At 38.2% G+C, this 19972-nt stretch overlaps 1 protein-coding gene across 1 annotated transcript in view; it reads right to left on the reverse strand.

Moving 5' to 3' along the window:
- The window catches only part of Vsig8 (V-set and immunoglobulin domain containing 8), a 154543-nt gene that overhangs the window by 1436 nt on the left and 133135 nt on the right, over positions 1-19972 (reverse strand). The gene's annotated exons all lie outside the window — the stretch shown is intronic.

Consider the following 19972-nt stretch of genomic DNA (forward strand, 5'->3'; position numbering starts at 1 on the left):
AAGAATATCCAGGAACATTTCTATCTGCCTCTTCCTCCAAGTCTAAGCCTCTGGAAGCAAGAACCTACAACAGTAATGAGGTCCCTCTCCTTCCAGCTCAGCTCCACTTCCTGTGAATTACAAAAATCCTCTTCCCAGGAAGATAACACTAGGACAAGGTCCTACCTTTGTGCACAGCCTCACTTATGAACCCAAATTCAGGGTGTAGCATCTCAGCCTCAGACATCAGCAGAGCATGAAGGGAGTAGGGAGGACATTTCCCTAGACCTACACTCTCACCCTCTGTGCCCTGCAGCCCTTTTCCAAACCCTTTTTTTTTCTTTGCAATACAGAGATTTAACCCAAAGAACTACTTCCTGCTGAGCTACCTCTCCAGTCTTTTTTTTCTTTCTTCTTTTTTTTGTTTTTCCATTTGTCTGTTTGTTTGTTTGTGGCTGCTCACTAAGTTAAGTCCTTAGCTTGCTCAGGCTGGGCTCTAAATTGGGATCCTCCCACCTTGGCCTCCCATGTTCCGGAATTACAGGCTTACCACCACAGTGGTATGCTCATTTCCCTCTCACTGACTTTTATTAGTCTGTTTCCCTCCTCTTAGCCATAAGCCTCACTTCCGGGGTATGTTACCCTGTGACTGTCAATCTGCCTCAAATTTGGTTTCTTAGCTTTGGCTTTAAAATATCCAACCCAAAGCACTTTGTGTGTTCACATGCACATGCAAACACCACAGAGAGAGAGAAAGAGGGGGGGGGCAGAGGGAGAGGGACAGAGAGAGAGAGAGAGAGAGAGAGAGAGAGAGAGAGAGAGAGAGAATAGACATTAGTGAATGCTATATCCTCAGGAGACCAAGGACTGCATCATGAGGAAAACTTGCTACAAAGATGAACTGTCTTACCAGTTTTGAGTTTTATCCTAAAATAAGGACCTATTTTGCCTTCTGATTTCTAACATATTGATTTGCTCCTACTCAATTTAGGCTTAAAATTACTCAGAATCATATTACATAACCTAACCGTGTCTCACCTGTCTTACAACCCTGCAAGTAATAGGCTAAGGCTGATGTACGAAGCGTGTCACTTTCAAGATCTGACTGAGCATAACTGAGCTGATGCTTGATAAATCAGAGTCTGCAGCCAAGCAATTGCTATTGTCCATCTTGGTATCATAATATTTCAAGAGTCTAAGTTCACTCATGTAGATACAAATAGAACCAACTTTTGGTGGGGTGGTTTTGTATTTTGTGAGGAGAGAGGCTGCTTGTTTGGTTGTTTTCTGTTCGTATAAAGGTAATCACTTAGGTGGAAAGCCCGAACATTGCCATGAGTACCAACATTTTTTGACTTTCTATTGAACCATATATTTTCTTGCTGAAAATTCAGCTCATTTTTGTCATTCATAAAGCTGAACTGCTTCTAATCCAGTGGTCAGTTAGTTTTACTGTTTTAGGAAAATACTTGCTGGAAGAATTTATTTTTAGCAAAGAAAGATGGTAATGATGTTATTCTTCACTTTACCGTCTAAGTTATAATTTTCATCACATCCACATGAATAAAGAATTTCAAATGACTCATAGTCTCCACAATCAACTTTCTTTAATCAGTTCCCAAACATCATCTTCATTTCAGTATGTTTGTTACACGCCATGAAAAACTTTAATAGTTTTGCCTTACAGTTATTTATTGAGAGTATACAGATTCTTACAAGTTGCTATGTAAGTCAAATTTGTGGTTTCTCTCTCAATTATTAAGATAAGAATTTAATCAATTCACTCTATGTAGATATTTACACCTCTGAAGGCAACCTTTTTCCTTTAAAGTTAAATAATAAATCAATCTTTAATTTGTAAAATCTGACTAACACTGCCAACTAATTTGGAATAAAGATATATATATGGATGATAAGAAAAAATAATTTTCAAAACAACTGTTTATAATGTTCTCCTAGAAATTTTTATAAAAACTGAAATTTTTAATTCAATTTAATTACTCAAGGAGAAAGATCTCTTATTTTTAAACATTTCTGAAGTATGAATGACTACTCAAAAATTATAATTGAGCCTAAATTAATTACTCTAGTTAAATAATTACAAATTAAAAACTATGAAATTGTTTTTACAGTTGATAAAACTATAAAAATTTTACCAGAAAAAAATATATTTTGAGAGATGAGTACATGTAAGATTTAGAATGGACTTCCCAAAAGGAACATGCAGCTAAATATGTAGAACTTCTCATGTGAAAATATATATATATATGCACAATTATAAAATCTACCTTTAGACAGGATTCTACAAACATTCTCAATTTGAATGTGCTTTTTACTGCCAATTACTAATGACAAGGGACAATCTTACCACCACCCCCATGCAGTTGAGGAGGTACAGGGCCACAATTTCTTCACTACTCACTGCCCACTGTTTCTCTGCATTCCCTGACACCCTGACTTGTTTTCAGATAGGCCAAGCTTGCAGTTACTTGCACTAAAGCATCCCCACATTCTTGCTCGCAAACAAAAATTTTGAAATGGCCATAAGTCTAAAAGAGAAATTGACAACAGGGAAATAGCAAAATTCAGAAATGTGCTTTGTGTTATTGAAACTCCACAAAAGAAACATAGATAGGTATTTGAATGCAGTTGCAGGAAAAACCAGCTATACAAGAATGAGAAACTGCCATGATGGAAACTGATTTAAAGAGAGAAAGATGGAGAAGAAAAGGCATAAAACGAAGGTTAAGGCATCTAACTAGATAGACCTAGATCTGTGAAAAATCCATCCCCTTCCATTTATACACACACACACACACACACACACACACACACCAGGAAGAATAAAAAATGGAGACTCAGCTGATCCAGAAACAGGCTCCCCCTAAGCCAGTCTAGCTTATTTGAACTTCCTAAAACAAAGATGTAAGTGTGAGCCTGGAAATAGCCAGCAACTAGTTTCCAGCCGCACAGAACTAGACATGAGCAGACCAAAGAAGAAACAAAGACACGCAAAGGAGAGAGCATCAGGCCAGGTTCCAAGCATTCTAGAGGCCTGGCTTCCTTTTCTCTGTGTGGTTGTCTTGTATGAGCCCATAGAGTCCTGGTTCATCTTCTGATGATTAATGTTAGGCTCTTCTCTGAAAAACCAAACAAAACATAACAAAAGAGATCTGTCTAAAACTCTGTCTCTATTTAATTCAACAAGCACTTATGGAGCAGATACTATACATGAGGGACTACATTTTGCAATTTTGAAACAAAAATCTTAGTTATTGGTTAATCTAATTAGATGCACAGCTCTCTGTTCTCAAAGCACTTAGACTCTAGCAGGTAATCCTGCAGGTGTATCATTTCAGCTGGTATTCAAGATGGGTAAGACTTCTCTAGTTACAGTACACATAGGCATGTGTTCAAGTATAAGAAGCATCTCACACAAAGACAAAGTCATGAGGCTGCACAACCTGTTTTGAAGAATAAATAGCTCTATATTTTTGATACTTGAAGTAGAAAGGACAAGTGGAGGAAATGGAAAATTATGGACATGAGGTGATTTTTTTAAAAAAGCTTGCAAAGCTTGAACGGTTATGTTAAGGGACATGAACTGACCTATCCTTTAGGCTGAGAATCTCCAAAGGGAGTAAAAATAATTCATGGAAGATGGAAGAATGAGGTGATACATTCAGGAAAAACCAGCTATACAATCTAGGAGGCCCAGTGCACAATGAAAATTTAAGGTCACTAGTTCTAGATATTTAAGAATTCCAAAATTCCAATACCAGGGCACTTAACCAAGCAAAGTGCTTTTGTGTTTAGAGCTACACAAGTGTCTCACATGTAAAACAGCTCCACATTCAGGGTAGAAGAATGTATGGGAATTATAGCTCGTATTTATTTTTACCTCATCTTTTCCTAATTTCCATTTCTATGCCTATCTTATACATAATATATTTTAGTATGCACACATAGCTGACAAGTATATATTTGGAGAATATACCTACAGTTAATAATAATGTGCAATTGATGAAGATAAGGACCCTGAGATTAGTTCCAAATGCCTTGATGCAGAGATTTTGGTGACACTGACCCAAAGTGTGAGCAGATGTGGAAAGAAGATAGAGACAGGAGACAGAGAGATGGGGACAACAAAAGGGAAGAGAGACTGACACAGAGAGAGCACCAGCTTCCAGTTCTCCAATTCTCCAGTGTCATGAGAAGAGAAATGAAAGAGAACACATTATTTTATTAGTGTATTGTTGTAATACACAGTAGCTACATTCATTTGGGGGAATCTCACATCTTGATCATTTTTGATCTTTTAAGCCTCCACACCCTCCCCTCCTTCCTGTGATCCTCTTCGCTGTCTCCAAAAAGTCTGCCTCCATGATTCTTACCATCACTCCTTTATTTTATTCTTTATTTATATTTTGGGTTTCTTGGAAAAGAAACCATGTAATGTTTAATTTTCTGTGTCTGTCTTACTTCCTTTAGCATTATGGTCTCCAGATCCATCCATTTTCCTGAAAATTACATGATTTCATTTTTCTTTATAGCTGAGTAATATTTCATTGCATATTTACCACATTTTCTTTATTCATTTTTCTGCTGATGGGAATCAAGGTTGTTTTCAGGTCTTAGTGATTGCGAAGTGCAATGCTATAAACATGATTATCTATGTGCTACTATACTATAATATATTTAAATCTTTCTGGAAAATATTCAGGAAAAGTAGAGTTGGGTTAAATGGAATTTTTCCGAAGTGCCTGTATTGGTTTACATTCCCACCAACAGTGTAGAACCTCTCTATCTCAGCCTTATTGTCATTTGTGTGTGTGTGTGTCTGAGTGTCTGTGTATCTGTATGCATGCATATATATGTAGGTTCTTGATAAAACCATTCTGACTGGAGCAAGATGGAATCTCAGAAACAAAAAGCACATTGGTAAAATACAGAAGCCATCAGAATCTTCAAATCTGACACATAAATCAGGATCACTTTTTGCAGTGGCAAGGACAGAAGAAAAGAGGCAAACTCTCAAGTGTTTCAGCATTGATGGGTTTGACCCTTTGGGCTGAAAAGGGTCCATGGTAAGTTAGTGCTCTCAAATTTGCACCAGGGTTGTTCTGCCTCTTCCCTCATTTCAAATCTTCTAGGCATCGGTCTGGATCCAGCTTAACAGAACTTGCCTACATGGTGTCACTCACAAAATTTCTAGCAATGAATCAGAAGATGATACTAATTCCAACCACTCCCATTCTATGTCCTTTTTCTGAAATTTCATCTCACTGTGTTGCCTGCACTGGTGTCAATCTCATGAACTCAATGACCCTTTCACCTTGGTCCCCCAAGAAGCTAGGACTACAGATTACCCTAACACATCCACCTCACTCAACGTGTTTTCAAAATGTTTCTTATTTATTCGTCATTCTTTGAAAGCAAGATCAAACTTAAATTCATATTACTAAGTAAAGAAACCAACTTGAAAAGGCTGTATAGTGTATGATTCCAATCACTTCTTTTTTTATTTTAAAGAGAAAAAAATGGAAAAATCAAGAAGCAAGTAATCAAAAAGCAACAACAACAAAACAATACTGATATAAGATTTCAAAACAAGATGATAAGAATTTAACAGTGGTTATCGTATTGCATATTTTTGTCTTCAGAATAGTTGCTCAGGTTACCAGATACAGGCATGCAAGATTGATCAAAAAATACAATTTCCCTTTGAGCAGTTTCTTTTCCTTTTACATACCTATTGTAACTTTTTTATCTTATTTACTCTTTCAGTTTCCAATCATTTCTTGATTGTTATAAGAGTCACTGCATTCCTAGAAGCCAGTCAAGAGCCTACTTTTACAGTTTAGCCATTAATTTTCCCACTTTAAAACATTTAAGATAGTTTCTCATTTCCACATTGAACACTAACACAATTCAATCAGTTTAAAAACTTTGTAATAAAGTAATAGTAGAATTCCCATCTCTGCCTGTTTATTCCAACACAAAAACTTGATATTTTATCTTGCCTACATACAGATCCATCTACACTTTATATCTATTTGTTTTTCTACCTATTAGCTGTCTATCCATACATATAAAAGTATTCTGTAGTACAAATCAGATTTATACTACATTCAGTGGTGTGTGTCATGCTTTTTTCTCTGAGTAAGATTCCTGAATGGCATAGTATGTATCTACCCCATTTTTTCATATCTGCACTAATATTCCATAATATAATTGTAGCATAATTCATTCAACATATTCAAGAATTCCACTATTGGTGCATGCATGTATTTTTCTGTATGTTTTTAGTTAGCATACTTCAATATCTTTTTATATAACTGATAGACCTTCATCTTATTGCTAAATAACAAGATTTCTATACGTAGATTTACTGAGTCAAAGAACATGAGCATTTCAAAATGTTAATAGATATGTCAAATTAAACTCCAATAAGCTTCTACAGATTTATACTCCCTGAAAAATACACAAAATTGCCTCTTTCCCCATGAGCCAGTGATAACCAGATACTAACAGACTTTTTTAGCTAAGCTGTTATCACCAAAAAATAGTATGTCATTGTCCTCTTTAAATTACATATTTTAGAATACAAATAAGATTGAGTATCATTTCAGTTATTTACTGGACAACTGCAACTTATTTGCTATGACTGTCCTTTCAAAATTATTCTTTGCCATTTCTTCTCAATTTGTACACACTTTTAGTCTATTAAAGGAATCAGTCCTTTGACTCATTCACACACAGACACACATGTATAAAGACTCCATAAGACAAACGAAAGGAAGTAGTTTCCCAATTTGTTACTTGATGTTTGTTGTTGCTTATACTAACTTTTCCATAGCAAGGTTTTTATGTAGCCATGAGTTTTCAATGTTACTCTGTTTCCATGACTTTGATATTTTTACAGATAATTTCTCAAATATTTTGATATCTTTGGTGTTTTGTTGTTTTATTAAGAAATTTAAAGATCAAATTTTTAGTTTGGTGTATTACACAAAATTACTTTAAATGACCAGAAAACTGTTCCAATACCAGTTCTTGTCTGAACCAACTTTTCCATTTCACTGGGCTGTGGTTAATTCCTATTCAAGTGCTGTTTCCTTCTGATTTCTAGTGGTTTTATAGATATTAAGTCCTGATATGTTTTTTTAAAAATCTCCCTAGTAGTTTTCTTATTTTCAAAAATTTCTTGACATTTACCACATATTTATTCTTAAAGGTCGACGTCAGACTTTTTATTAAAATCAGCTATGAATTTATTCAAATTATATTAAATTTATAAATTAATTTAGGAATGACTGACAGCTTTGGAATGACAGAGATTTTATATGAAGTCTCCCCTTCAGAATAATATGTCTGTCTACTTTATTTCTGTGTTGGCCTTCAATAACACACCACTTTCCCTTCATATGCTTCTGACTTCTCTATTAGGTTTCTTCCTTCGGAAATTGACAGTTTTGTTGAATATGACAAACTAGTATGAGTTATAAATACTTCCCTAGAACCAAACTCTAAAGAAGCTAGCTCAGTGAGGAAGGTTGATGGACCCCAGTTCAAATGAAGAAATACTTACATATACACATATAGATACATACATACGTGGGAGGAGTGAAGACAGGAAGTGACTGATCCAGATGTGACAATGAAGCATATTGGAACAAAAGGAAGGCAGGGACTGGGACTGAGGGAGAGATCTAGAAACAATATTTTCATTGGGCCTTTTATTGTCTTCCCTATGTTGCCCTGGGAGAATTATTACCATTCCACTGGTGATGCTAGAAAATAGCATTGCCGGCCCAGGCCAGCACCAGGCTGATACCTCAGGTTGACTCTAGCTGGGGAGAAGTGCTGATCACAGAGAGGACACATAGCTGGCCAGCTACTAAGCATTCTCTTCTCTCCCCCTTCGCCCTTATTTCACTCTAGGGAAAACTTGATCACACAGAGGAAAACATTCACTGGAGACCGGAAATGCTTATGACAGTGGTATCAGATAGAGAAGGGACCCTGAAGGACAGAATTAGCTGGAGGAGGAAGGAAGTACACAGCAAATGCTTAAGAATTCCTTCCAACACTAGAAACTCTCTACCCCAGGATATATTCAGTTTCCACTCCCAAACTCACCCAAAGCAAATCAAGCCAGGGTAGAGGATCTTGTCTCTGTATTGAGGTACATATGAACAGTCATAGTAGTTGATGATTTCAAACAGTATGTGCATAAACAGAAAAAGTTAATGGGGCTGCCTGAGACTGCTATCTACAGAAACACCTGCTTGCAAGGCTAAGCTCTCCCTTTAGCCTCAAGGAAAATGAAAGGATGCTTTCAAAAAGCATAAAGCAAACATCACACTTAATCACAAGTTATTAAAAAAATGTTACCCCGTGAGATAAGGAACAAGAAATGGTTGTACACAATTACCATTTTCATTGAAGTGAAGGTGCTAGACAATAGAATAAAACCAAAAATAATCTATGACTCCATACTGATATGAATAAATAAGGAGAGAAAACCTCTCCTTTACCGAAGAATATGATTAACAAAGTAGAAGGGATGATGCATTTAGAAAAAATCACTGTTTGATAAGCTGTCACAGTAATAATTAATCTAGCCAAGAAACATTGATGGATACTAAACCTAGTGCGAAAATGTGATGGGGAATGGCATATTTACACAGTCTGAAAGTGTTTACTCACAGCACACTTACTAATTGCAAAGAAAAAAGAAATAATTTTAAATGGAGAAAAACAAATGAAACCACCATAATTACATGATCAAGTTGTGGGACAAATTAATATTGTGTCCTTTTTAGTAAAATGCAGTGAGAAGACAGCCAAAAATGTGTAGCCTGAATCTAATCATCGGAAAACATTAGATCAACCCAGTTTGAATATTCTGGCCTGTTACTTTCAGCTAGTAAGATTTTAAGTCAAAGAAAGACTGAGAAGAATAAGACAATGCTTCGTTTGTCAAAGGAGATTACGGCAATGAAACAACTACATGCAGCAGGGATGCTGGAGTGGAACTGCCTGCTATAAAGAACATGATTGGACAACTAGTGAAAATTGAATAAGATCTATGAATTAGATAACCATGAGCTATCAGTGTAAATTTCCTGGATTTGATTGTTATACTGTAGTCATGTGGGAGAAGGTGATATTTGCGTGACTTATGCACCGAAGTTCTGAGGTTGATGGGGCACCCTATCAACAACTTAACTCTTAAGTGGTTCATAAAAATCTTTTATGTAAAGTTTTAAAGCAGCCACAAATAATCTATGAAGTGAGGAGTCAAAATAATGGCTAACTTTGGCTAGGAAAATTTGGAGGATGTGTGTGATGACTATATAAGAAAGAATGTACCTTTTGGGAGCACCACTGAGGCACACACCCATGATTTGTGCATTTTTCTATATGTATTTATATTTCAATTGAAAAACAAAAGAAACTCATACTGATATAAATAAGTGCCTTAAATGCAAACACACATACACAGAGTTGGGAGAAATCTCCCTCCTATCAAGAAGCTCACTGTACTGCAGTATTTTCTGTACCCTTGAGGATAATTCACAACCTGTGTACTTCTCCCCATTCTAGGAGACTAACATTTGCAATGCTTCTTTCTCTTTGAAAAATGTAGATGTGTAATGATCTACATTTGTCAAGTCTCTCCTAAAGCTACTAGATCTCCTTACTATCTACTCCATATATCTTTAATAGTCTTATAATTTCCATTTTCCTACTTGCTTTATTCCCAGAAGGATAACACTGCATCCACTGTGGATGCTATTTCAGGATACTCCCTCCCTTCTCTAAGAGAAAGCTACCACATGTCCACTACAGGCCACTGTGCGAGCACAATTATGGTCTAACAGTGCCCTGCTCTTAAAGCATTTCTCTTTCCTCAGCAGGACACGAAGTATTGCCTAGCTGCTGCTGCTTTTTTTGGAATTAACTCCCTCATCAATTATTTATTGAGAACAACTATGAACCCATACCATTCCAGAAACTGGAACTAAAATAGGGAATAGAGTTTATATTCTTATGGAATTTAGTGGAGGAGGAAAACCATAAAAGAAACACCATGAAAATATTTTCAGATGATATTTGCTTACAAAACAATCACAGGTAGTGAAAATGATCAGAAGAGCTCCTTCCTAAGGAGGAGACTCTGATCTGCGTAGATGATGTGGAGCCCGCCAGCCACGGGAGCACCTGAAGAAAGAGCATTTTTCAGACACAGAGGAGAATATGTGCCAAGGCCTTTGGGGAAAAATCAGGCATATGAAAGTTGCTTTAATGTAAGTTCCAAGTGACTGTTTTTGGAGAGGGGCTGTTTGTCATTACTAGTTTTAGTGCACATCCCTAGCACCTAATGCTGCTGTCTGTCTCATCCCAAGACACATAGACAGAAATGGAGGATAGATAGACAGACAGACAGACAGACAGACAGACAGACAGACAGACAGATAGATAGATAGATAGATTGACTTATTTATTTACTCATTTATGAAATATTCAGAGTGTTGGATTGGTGAGAGAGAAGCACTCGTAGAAGTCAGAACTCACAAGACCTCATGGGCTGGGAAGGGAGGTTGGATTTTATACTACATGGAAACTTCTGCAGATTTTTTGTCAGGAGGAGACTCTACCTTGCTTTGAGCAGACAAGTCATCCCCCTTGCTCAGGGGGAAGAGGGAAGTCTGTGCAAACGCACTTCTTGTTTGATCCTGGCTCCCCAGCAAGGGGTCTAAGCTGCCAGTTGAGTGCTTCCAAAGTCTTTGCTGTCAGGGGCTGGGTAGTGATCACTGTGTCCCTAGCTTCTGCCACACTTCCTTAGATAACCTGAACTAGCCAATTGTACAGAAGCCCTTCTTCCCACCTTCTTTTCCACAGAAATGTGATTGGATGCTTCTTCTTCTAATGCCCTGCTTTCTCTCTGTGGCTCCTCGATTCTCTTGAAGATCACCCCATTGCTGACCTCTGAAAGCTGAGGCACAAGTGTGTTCCTCCTTCCCTGTTTAGCACCATCTTTTTCCATTTCCTGTTCTGCTTTCTTGAGAGTAGGGGAAAGAGTTCTAGGAGGGAAGCCAGGGCCTCTGCACTGAGTTATAACCCAGCTCTTTTTTTTTTCTTTTTAATTTTGAGATAGAGTCTCTTAAATCACTAAGTTCCTCAGACTGGGCTTCAACTTGCAATCCTCCTGCCTTGGATTCCTCTAATGCTGGCTGCCACCATGCTTAGCTCATTTTATGGTGCTCTAATTATAAAAAAGAAACCTGTCACTTAAGTGGATTTATTGTCCCTGATGTTCTCCTCAAAGTCTGAATGACAGTTTTCTCACCCCATGCCAAATTCTGATGCTCCCTCCCATCTCACTGGAATCCTCCATCCTGCTCTGAGCAAACCTGTGTCCTATGACCACAATGCTCCAAGTACAGGCTTTCTGAATTTTTCCTTATGTCTTAGGTTTGCAATAATTTACATGAATTTTCTTCTCCAACTCTAGCTGACACATCCTTCATAGAATCAAATACCCTTTCTTCTATATCCATTTATTTGTAGATTCCTTTGATCTAGGGAGTCTGACCCACAGCTTGGGTCTTTGAAATCTACAATCTTGACCTAGCTAATGGTGATGTTACTAGTATTAAACAATTTACGTTTGACCTGAAGATGTCTTTGTGTTTGGGTCCTTATGTAATGAACTGTAACATAAACACCCAGAAAGTCTAAGGTAATATATTTCTATAACAAATAGCTAAATCTCTGCCCATCAGAGCAACCAATACTCAGTAGAACAGAGGTGATCCAGTGTTCAAAGCAAGTTCAAACGAGGCAAATGCAGAGCAGTTTCCAGCTGAGCTGCCTCTGTACCTCACTCCCGGTTCCTACAAGATGATCAGTCACATTATCGACCAAACTTGTTCTGAATTTTCCTAGTTTGAAGACTGTCAGATTCACAAACTATTCTTTGTTCAATTAAATTCTGTTCCATTTAATTTGTCTGAAGTTTCTCTCTTAACAATAGTAAATCGCAGGTAACGTGATTTGACCATCAGCTGTGTCAGGGATGCAGGACTTGTATCATTGCACTTAGACAACGAGGAAGTCTGAGGAGCAAAGTTTTCATAACTCACCAAAGGCCACCTGGCCATTGAGACCTGAAATAGGGGAAAGTGCTCAAATATTGGTTTTTGAAAGGACCCTTTAAGAGACCACAAAGAAGCAGTGCAAGTGTACAGTATAGGCCTTCAGTGGTTCCTCTTTGACCCTCAACTAGAGGAAAGTATCTTTAGAGGAATAGGATCTAGTTACGCTTTTTGATCCCTGACACCAACAAGACAAAACCCAATGATTCCAAGCATCAGGCTCAGTTTATTTGTAAGTGAGCCTGCCCAGCCCCTATAGAAGGAACATAACAGGTATGAGTTGGAACTGCAGGATGAGCCTGCCCAGGCCCCAAAAGTAAACTCTGCTCCCAAGGTCAGCAGACCCAAGACACTACCCATAGGAGACTGTCCACTATGCTGTTACTGTATGTACAAGCCTGAATCCTGCCAGGCCCATTCTGGCTGCTTGTAAGTGAAGAATCTCTCAATGGAATAACTTCCGTTTCTGTCTATGCTACTATGACAGCTGTGAGGGGATAATCTCACACCTCCCACAATTTGGAATCTCAGTTGCTGACAATTTGGAATAAGTTGCAGAATAAGCTGAGAATTAGACACACAGACAAGAACCACATCAACTTTGTGTGTAACAAAGATGGATTTGAAGAAGTCAGCTGGGACCAATAGTAAACATGGCCTTCCTGCAACTCCCCTACTGCATACAGACACACACACACACACACACACACACACACACACACACCCCCCACAGCTTCAGGACAGAATGGCAACACCTAACCTGGTGGACAGGGAAGGGTCCCAGAGCCCCAGGGACAGCTGTCAAGTGATCAAAAAATAAAGCAAATTTTTAGAAATTTTTTAAAAATTCATTTTATTAAAAGACACATTGCCATTAATCCCACACGAAGTACTCCCCCTCACCTTGAACACAATTATCCCATTATTTTTCCACTTCCTGAAGCAGCTCTGGAAGTCTTCTTTCTTGAGTGTCTTCAGTCACACAGTCAGGGCTGCCTCAATGTCCTGAATCAATTCAAAACATTTACCTTTCATGGTCATTTTGATTTGGAAAGACCCAGAAGTCAACTGGTAACAGATCCAGTGAATACAGCAGATTAGAACAGACCGTAATGATTTTATGAGCCTGCCTCTTCATTAGATGGCACATGGCAGCAGCATTCACTGTATTTTTTTTTTACCATACCTTGTGCAGACACTCATGAAAGAGGGTTTCGGAGTTGTTTCAGAAAGGAGCAAAAGTGATGGATTAATGTATTCTAAGTAGGGAGAAATGTTTCTAAGGAGATTCATAGCTATGTGTACTTCATTTCAGTAAACATTTTTATTTAAACACATTCTGTATTTTTTGACCAACCCTTATATGCATGAATTTTGTCCCCTTGCCTATGGGACCAGTGGATACCAGACCTGCTCCCAAGGGCAGGAGCAAACCTGTGGGATGGAGAAGTTTCACTAGGGCATCGCCCTCTACAAAAGAACCAAGATCTGATCTCGTCTGATTGTGTTGCTATTATTAACTGTGTCCTCCCAAGTACTCTGAGCCTTCCCTTCAAGAGAGACATGACGACACAATTATCTGAAAAAGTACACCTAAAAGAGTCAAGGACAATTGGCAGCAATTAGTGGAAGTGGAGCATGCTGCAAAGAAGAGTTACCAGAGGTCATTAGTGGAGCAGAATGACAAGCAACTCCCAGTATAACCTAAGTCCCTCAGCCAGCCAGATAAGGTTCCATGGTGACCCTAACTGTGGTCACACAAGCAGGAAGGGGGACTCAACTCATCCTTCACACAATATTTAAACAAATAGTAGAACTGAAAAGCACTAAAACATGAGACCATTTAAATCAAATGATTCAGAAGATTTACTTCACAAAAGATTAATCACAAGAAAATTTTAAAAACAGAAATTGTATTCATCAAACTCTCAAGCAGACTAAAGAGAAAAGAGAGCTGATGAAAGATGAAAGTTTAAAAAACATACTACATCTAAAAATAAATCTAAGGCAACTTAAAAAGCATTGCAAATTTTAAATGGCATAACAAATGGTATGGATTCCAATATGCAAAGTGAAGTCAGCAATGTGAATAAACCATCAATGAGTTTTGAAAAACATCTCAAAATATAGATAAAGGACAGAGGTAAGAGTGATCTGAGTGATGATAAATGAGAAGGAAAAGCAATGAGAATTTCATATAATGAAATTTGATCATGCTGAAGAAAGAAACAAATTACACAGAAACAACAACAAAACATTTCTTACATTTTTCAATCTTCAAACTTAAAGGATTAAATAAAGTAAAAATTATTCTAATTTATGAATATCACATCCCAATAGTGGGACAGAATGCTGGAAAAATTATATTCTAGTATTCCTTGATATAGTAAAACACAACAAAAGGTGGAAAGTGTATGTATAAAGACGAATAAAAACTTTGCTCTTAAATGTACATAATACCTTAACAGCTCTCGGCTGTCTAAACATTGGAGACAATAGGACTTTTTAAATATATACACATATATGTATACAAGAGATAGCTAAGATAATTATACTACTGATTTCTCTTCATTCATTCAAGAGAGAGGTTTGTGCTTACATTGTTTGATCAATTATGTACCCATATATCTTGTAATCTGAGCAACTACTTTGAAGATAATATGCAATGTATTGACCTTTGTCAATTTCCTATTATCTTGTTTTTGAAATCCTGTATCTTAGTTTTTGTTCATTTTTTTCTCTTTAAAATAAAAAAAATACATAATACTTAGCTCTCACCTACAGGAAAATGTGTTCAGACTAGTTGGGTGATTCTAACTGCAGCCACAAATAGGAGCCTGTTTTTCCCTGCAGAAGGAGAAAAGAAGAGGGAAAATTCAGGCCCCACAGGACATGACAGCTGTGTACAATGGATGATCAAAAATACAGTGAATGCTTAAAATTTTTAAAGCTTGTTACAGTAAATGACACAGTGCTCAAAATAATGTGATAAGTGTGTTTGAACTTAGGGGAGTATTTTAAATATTTTGAGGAAGCAATATTTTCTTTTACTATAATAACTTTTAAGACTTATCCACTCACCATATGTTTGGATCACTCCTCATACGAGGAGTAAAAGAACATCAGAGCAAACAACAGGGATGGTCAAAAGATATCTTCAGGGTCACAGCGGGGGCTTGGGGAACACTTCACCATGCACCTCACACATCTACAGTCCCCATTGAGGACATTGGGACTAAAAGTCCCTCTGGTGACAGCACAAAGTCCCACATGTTTACAACTCCAGTGTCTCCAACAAAAGACTGATTTGCAACAAAGCCCCCACCAAATGAATCCCACTTCTGCACCAGTATAATGCTTTCCTCTGTCTCTACCAAGTGTCCCTTTCTCCATACTTCTCCTCTCCATGGCTTCCTGTCCTCCCAGAGTTATGCTGCTCCTGCAATAGACACCTGGTTCATACAGAGGAGTAACCACGCAGGAGTTTTCTCCATTCACGAGTTACTGCAACTATCTTCCGGTCTTTACTTTGAAGAGGTGAGTCCCACTATAGCAGAAAATTCCCCCTTACCAGCACCAGCAGTATGCTTCAGTTGCCCAGGTGACAGTTCTTGTTCTAGTTCCTATGGCTTCTGTCTCCTAGAAACGGCTGGTCACTGTGATGCATAGCTGGTCAGTATGATGCATATATTAAGAACCAAATATAGCAAAGTTCTCTATCTTTGTACCCTCATTTTTATGGGGTATCTTTGCAACCCCATAAAAATCTCCATCCCTGGGCCTTTGAAGCCTGACACTGTGAGGGACAATTGATTCCCAGTGCCATCTGATGTTAAATAAGTCTGCCTCCTAATCCTGGGTGTCCTTTTGATGTGTCTGTTGCTGTTACATCATTATTTAGTAAAAAGAGCAAAGTGTGGTTGGGGAGGTCTGGTGCAGGCCACTAGTGGCTCCCTTGGCTGCACAGTCAGTCCCAAAAGAAGCGTCCAATTCTAGAGAATATAAATCCCTTCTAGTCAGACATAGAAGTAGGAAAAGGCCATCCATCAGACTTGTTAGGTCACGAAGATGCACTGTCTCATCCTATCCAGAGATACTGGATTTAGAAATCACAGCCTGGCCTCTTCCCCAGACCACAACTCCTTATTCGCCTTATTCATGCCAAACCCTTACCCTAAGTCAAGTTGGCACTGTCATACTCCAGGAGTACTCGCTTTCACAGCTGTGCCTGTCTTGACCACTTGGGAAGAAGCAGCAGGGAGTCTGATGAAGGGCAGAAACACAGCTCCAAGCCCTAAACTCCATGCTCCCTCCCTGCTGCTGGTTTGGATTATTCCCCAGGAAAAAGTGTCACTGACTGAGCTTTGGGATTTGGACATCAGGGATCCCTCTATCTCAGGTCTGCTCCACCTTGACCTTAAATGTGCTGTAGTCAGGATGTCACAGCTGGTAAATGATTTTCCAGAATTGCCCCTTGGAGCCATGAATCAAAGCTCGAAGAGCAAAGAGAGCAAGATAAATCACGAAATGAGAGATCAATATGGGTTATTTATTAGAGACTCCACAGTGCCGGCTGTTGCTCCAGCAGATCTGTGTGGCATTGCCTGGTAAATGAGGACAGTCACATCCTGGGAAATGATGTAAAGTGTGGGGGAGGAAAGCTTTAGTCACCAAGACCACCAATTGACATTATTTAGCACACTGAAATATTCAAAAAGCCAATAAGTTCAAGTAAACTGTATGCACTACACTAAGCAGAATGGATAACATTTTACACATTGGCTGAGAGCTATATGGTACATGTAAAAATGCTTATGATTAGAAAGGAGAAAAATAAAAAGCTTATGTATATATTATATTTAAAAGATGTAATTATTTTAGGAAAAAAGTACAATCACCTCAAATCATATGCTCATATTACAGTAATAGAATTATGTAGGATTTTTCTCCTATAGTATTTCCATAATGTCGCTGTATTACTGCTAAAATGAAGTATGTGTCTGGGTGTGTGTGTGTGTGTGCATGTGTGTGTGTGTAATTAAGAAACAACGAAGGAGAGAATAAAGATCAGTAGTCCTTGAAGCTTGAAAAGCTCCTGTTTCATTTTATGAATAGGACACCCAAGTTAACTGAGGCTATTTGGCTCTATGCCCAGAAAGAACTAAAGCAAAGAGCAGTGTTATTTAGGCAGTACCCTAAGAGATACATACATTTAGGCACCAAGTATTTTGCAATATATAAATTTCTACATAAAACATTTTAATTTCATATTAAAAATCTTGAGCTTATTCATGAGTTTTCCCATTCATGTTCAGTGAGAAATTGATAAAAGAGGTTATTTCTCCATTGATAAGAAGAATCAACTCAGATGTAGATAGCATATCCTACAAGGAAAAAAAGACCTATGACTGGTAAGACATTTATAGAATGGTTTGTTTTTTAATGATACATGTTAAATTTTCTTTTATTTTTTCTCCAAACTTCTTGCATCTGGTTTTAAATATATAAACTGGCATAACATAACAAATTTAAAACACATTTATCTTCTCCTTCTAACCATTTTCCCAATAAAAGACACATGTATAATTTAAATGGTAGGGTGAAATATTTAATCTGATGAGTGGTGTTTTCACAAAACCAAAATTGCTTCTTGTTAACATCCGGGCTCCACAGGTGAGTCAGATGAATACAGCTAGCAAAATGAGGGGTGGCCACTGAAAATGTTACTGGTTTCACAGCACTCGCTATATTAACTGTCTTCAAAATGAATATTCTGAATGTCTTAAAATTGAAAAGAATAAGAAACAGAGGAGAGAAAAAGAGAAGAGAGAAGAAAGGAGAAAAGAGCACAAGGGAGAGCGGGGAGAAGGGAGAAATTGAGAGACTTGCCCAGTGGACCAGTTCGCAATCCACCCTTTGTTCTATCAAGCTGCCAACATGGCTGTATAACTGCTACATCACATCACAGAGACCAGGGTATAATAAGTCAGCCTACAATTCAACCATACCCTTCTCTCAGATAGGTTACATGAAGATCCTCTCTTCTTTTCCTCTTAGGGCTGGTGACACTCCAATAAAAATCCTTAAGATTCTCAGCTTCTTTAGACACCTTTGCACTTTGGTTCTCCCTGACTTAGAGCCCCAGTAGATCAAACATCCCAAGTTGCAAAACCCAAATTAATGATTCCAGAAAGAAGAAAAGCACTCTGACTCAAGCAAGATGTTTGTTATCATAGTGTGGCTTACTTGAATAAATAACTTGCTAAATACAGGGCTGTCACTTTAATCCTAAAGCAACGACACCTCTAAACTCCAGAGTTGAAACAGAGTTTTGTTATACTCCCCCAAACCATGAGAAGAGCACTGTAACAGCAAGAAAACCTTATGAGGTCGCTTATCAGTGTATGTAAAAGGACATGGGGTAGATGGGACCCACTGAGTGAGTCCTCAGAGAATGTCCCAGATACTCAGTGTCTAATGTACTAAATCCTTCTTTAGATGACTAACAAGCTTCAAGCTTACTGGGAACCAGGCATGTCCCTCAGATAAGACATAAAACAGAGAAATTCTAACTCGATAGCTCTAACAAGCATGTTGGACAGAAGAGCTTATGATCCTACATATTCCTGGGTTCTGTCTCCAGCAAATCTGACCTAGTAGTTCTGGAGTCAATGAATCTATACTGTTGATCAACACCCCAGGGATAAGGATGTTTATATCAACAGACCATAATATATCACTGGGTCAGGCCATTGAAGGGAACTGAACTAAGAGTCTGCATTTCCCACAGGAAAAGAGTGAGCCCTCACTTAACCCACTTTCCATTACAAGAAGAATGAAAAGAGGTACAGATAAGATAGAGACAGGGAACTGAAGAGAAGGAATCTGGGCAGGTCACCCAGCTCATCTGAGACAAAAGGGTAATTATCTCAGAATAAAGCAAATAAATCCAAGTGGCATTTCCATTTTTCTTTCTCAGGGGTTCTGGGGATCAGAAATCTATATTTGGAAACTGGAGTTGAATGTCATATTGTTATTTGTTGTTTAATGATCTGGAGAAACTTGCTTTCTTTGTTGGTCTCTGCTTTCCGAGGATGCATCAAACTTGATAAAGAAAAGTACGGAAGGGGGAATTCATGGGGCTAATAAATTTACTCAGTTTTTTAAGTGAGACTATACGGGCACACCTGAGGTGGTCCTTAGTCTGTCCTTCAAGCCCAAGACAGACCAGGTCTTACCAGAGAGATGAGATCCCATCTTCTCATCTGGCTCTACCTAAAGTCCAGCTTTGACCTTTCTGCTTCATGACCACTTACCACTAGAGAATATCACGGTATCTTGCCCGGTGAATGATTTAAGAATTTACATTTGCGATTTGCACATCACCATCTCATGCTTCATCTCCTGCTGAAGTATTCATATTTGAACCAGGTCCTATCAGGAAGCAAGCCACAGACTCTCAGATCCATAGATTGATCTATGTCCTCAATTTGCCCCTTCCCCTTTTCATTTTTATAATAGGTTTTACTATCATTTGGCCCTCAGTCTTTCTAACTTGTGCCTTAATGCCTGATTCTACTTCTGAGCAAACTAAACACATGATCCCTGGGAAAAGCAGTGCCGGAGACATGGCTTTATCAGTATCAACTATATGGGACCTCGGTGGAGGGCTGACCTTATTCCCTATTTACTCCTGTCCCCCTCCCCAGGAAAAGACTTAGCACCAACATGCCCCTACAAAAATCATCCACTTTGGTGGATGCACCCAGAACTTAATTAGATTACATCTAACAGCTCTATATTGACTGACAATTCATCAGTCACCT

Source organism: Cavia porcellus, unplaced genomic scaffold (genome assembly GCF_034190915.1).
Source record: "Cavia porcellus strain 051 isolate PalLab524CR breed Dunkin Hartley unplaced genomic scaffold, mCavPor4.1 scaffold_7, whole genome shotgun sequence".
Lineage (NCBI taxonomy): Eukaryota > Metazoa > Chordata > Mammalia > Rodentia > Caviidae > Cavia > Cavia porcellus.